Source organism: Blennius ocellaris, assembly GCF_963422515.1.
Source record: "Blennius ocellaris genome assembly, chromosome: 21".
Lineage (NCBI taxonomy): Eukaryota > Metazoa > Chordata > Actinopteri > Blenniiformes > Blenniidae > Blennius > Blennius ocellaris.
This window is the reverse complement of record NC_137670.1, coordinates 7,776,448-7,779,892: the sequence shown is the minus strand read 5'-3', so window position 1 is coordinate 7,779,892 and position 3,445 is coordinate 7,776,448.

Here is a 3,445-nt window from a genome sequence, read left to right as displayed (position 1 = left end):
TATATATTTTATATATTTTTTTGTATTCGAATGTGAGCATAGCATTAATCCAATTTATTTATCAAAAAATAGAATAAAATATTAATATTGTACAAGTGACATTAATATTTTATAAGTAGTTGTAGAAAATAAAAATAAGTTGTTTTAAATAACTGATAATGAATCAAAGAGTTCTTTCATAGTTTGATAGTATTTTAATGTTTATAGAATTATCTATTATAACTAATATTTCTAATAATGAGATATTTTCTGTGATACTTTGGGTTTAGAAACGTCTAGTGGTCCAGCAGAGATTTAAAGACATCAACGTGAAGCTGAATTTAGAGAATTAAGGGAATTAATTGAGGTAGAAGACGCCTCCGGAAGTCAGTAAACTTTAGACGTTTCATTGACTGCACTCAGTTAGCAGTAAACTACGATCCATCATGTTAATAAAGGCTGAAATGTTTCTAATTGACATCGATAAACAACAGTGTTTGCAAAGTAAAGTCCCTAAATCTGATCCAGCGACGTCCAGAAAGAAGTTTCTCAGTGCAAAAACCAATGTAGCGCTGCCAGTGTGATCACGCCTGTGTCTCCATATGTGCTATTAGGGGCTAATGAGACTCCGGCCCCTGGGGGTTCGATAAATGAACAGGGTGATCAGTCTCTGACTGCTTGGTGCTGTCAGCACCAGAGCCATGGGGGTGGGAATTGGACAATATTTTGGGGTTGAATTGTGGACATGGGGATGACATTGAAAAGCCACTATTGAGTATTGAACAGCGCCTGGAGCTGCAATAACATGTGAGCGTCTGGACAATAAACTCGGGAATCCCACATGAGGAAACAGTTGAGAAAATGAAGCGGAACCCAATCCAGATTTAAAGATTTATTCAATTCAATTAGATTATTATTTATATTGCAAGAAACACAATAACATCATTTCAAGGCACTTTGACAGAGAAAGATCCCAAAATTCCACATGGAAAGGAAAAATCTGCAGAACCAGACTGAGAAGTGGAGATTAAAAAAAAAAAGGAATAAAAAAAAAAGAGAGAGATATGTGATTCCTCCTGCATCAACACTTGGATGATGAAAGGTGAGTAAATACATTACAGATGTAATCTTGTTTTAGATCAGGGGTCAGCGAGAGGTCTGCGTGTGATAGAAACTTAATCCCGGGTTTATCCATGCGTGATTGTTTTCTGTTAAACGTGTCCCTCCTCTGTGATGGGACACATGAATGTGGGCTAATATACAACATTCTCCCCACCAAAGAAAAAAACATAGTCAGATGGATGGTTAGTGGGTCGCGTGACAGAATAATAAGGGTAAAAAAAAAATTAATAATACAAGGTCCCTTTGTTAAAAATTGACAATCTGAACAGTCGTTGCACACAGATTAACTCTAATTGGGTCGTGGTTTCAATAGAGAGATGAGAATGTTCCTGTTATTTGCACCTAAATCCAGGAGATCTTGAGATGTAATCTCTCCTCTGGGTTCAAGTTAACCTGGGGGGGTCTCATCGGTCTGCTCAGTCTCAACTGTGCTCAGAGGAGGTTGTCTTCTATTCTCATCAAGGATGGATGGATGGATGGACCTGCAATATCCCTCCTTCACCCACTGGGAATGTAGGAGTCGGTTGTTCAAGCAGCTCTCCGGGTGAAGAGAAGGCAACTTATCCATCATTCTCCTCTCTCCCGCCGTCTCCACCGGGTTGAGGGCACTATGTTATCACGATACTCAGTGTAATCACAATACTCAACAAAGTGATCACAGCAACATTGTAGAGTATTGTGACTGTTCTCCGTACACATGTCTGTGTGGTTTCATTACAAAAAATAAAAATAAACTACCAACAGCGCCCCCTCGTGGCCTGGCATGCAAACTTCATCGTTTTCACGGTTTTTGCCATTGCCATGTAAACCGACATCATTTTCAGAACGTTGCCTTGTAAACGTGAAGCTTTTCTGAAACGAAAACCCCAAAATCGATGCTGCATTGTGGGAACAGTCCCGGAGACAGGCAGTGTGGACCGACTCCTCTTCCGACGTGTCGCATTTGCATTTTCTCTCATTTGCGCTTAGAGTAACCTGAAGCTGAATATCCTGGCCTGTGGGAATTCCTCCCAAAACATCTCGAGTGGTACATTATTCCTTAAAAGCAAGCAATGGAATGAAAAAAAACTAAAGTGGTCTGGTAATATTAAAGCACTCAAGCCTGTTGATTTGCAAAAGAAAAACACTGTTATGTGGAGACGTCCATCTTTCTATGACAGCAGGTTTTTATAAAAGGTGAAACAGGAAGCTGGATGGGATTACTCCCATATTGCTATACTCCCCCTCTATCTTTAATCCTCTTGTGGATGGTATCCCAGTACAAACCCTGGATAACAGATTTATCTGGGATAACATCCATGTCGTTACATCGTCTCCCTTCCTCTCAGAGGCCAAGGGGAGCAATAATCCGTCTCTCTTTACAACGGGGATGTTAAACAATGCGAGCAGATGTGTCTGGAATCTAGTAGAAATGAGGACAGGCTTTCCGGCAGGTAGTCTTAATCTCTTCTTTCTCCTCTGATTTCCCTCTGTCTCCCCCCCCCCTCTCTCTCTCTCTCTGATCCATGTACTTTTTATCTCTGTACTTCGTGAGTGCAGGGACATTAACTTGTTGTCTCCATCGGTCCCGCAATAAGGCCGGTTAAACCTCGGCCGCGGCCGCTTCCTGTGACTGAATATGATTTCGCAAGCAGAGAAATTGCCAAGAAAATTGCATCACGCCGCTGCTTTTTTCCCTTGTAAAAGTCAAATCAATACAGAGTGTGAGGTGTTCATGCTTCAGCTAACTGCAGACGGATCAATACCACAAAAAAAAAAAGAAAAAATTTTAAATAAAAAAATGCCCTGAAACCCGGAGAGAGGCTTTTTGCCATTACAATTCATTATTATTCCATTAGGATCCATAGAAGAACATGCTTGTCGATAGAGGAGGGGGAGCTGCACGGCAGCCGCGGGCTGGTTCCAGCTCCTGAGCCAACTGTAAGAGTTGTCCATCCTTCCGTGTGGAAAAACACCTTCATCCCCCCCTTTTAACTGTGTTAATCTTGCGACTTAAAGGGGGTTAGAGGGTGTGGCTCTGCTGATTAGCTGGACTCTGCAACACTCTGCGGAGAAGCAGCCATGCTGATAGTTGTATTGGCACCTGCAGTAGGGCATTAGGGCAGATTAGGGTCGTCTTCACAAGCCCTTTGACCCCCCCCCTTTGGACAAACTACTTTGTAGGAGGCAGAACACACCTGAATCACTGACCAGGACTTTAGAGAGACGAGACACATAACACCACTTTAAAACTGTTATTAGCTTGTGATCCCAATCCATCTAATACCTCACCCAAGCTGTTAAAAGTTGTTTCAAGACCAAACGTACCATTTTAGCCATCTTATTACAGAAAAAACTGTCAATC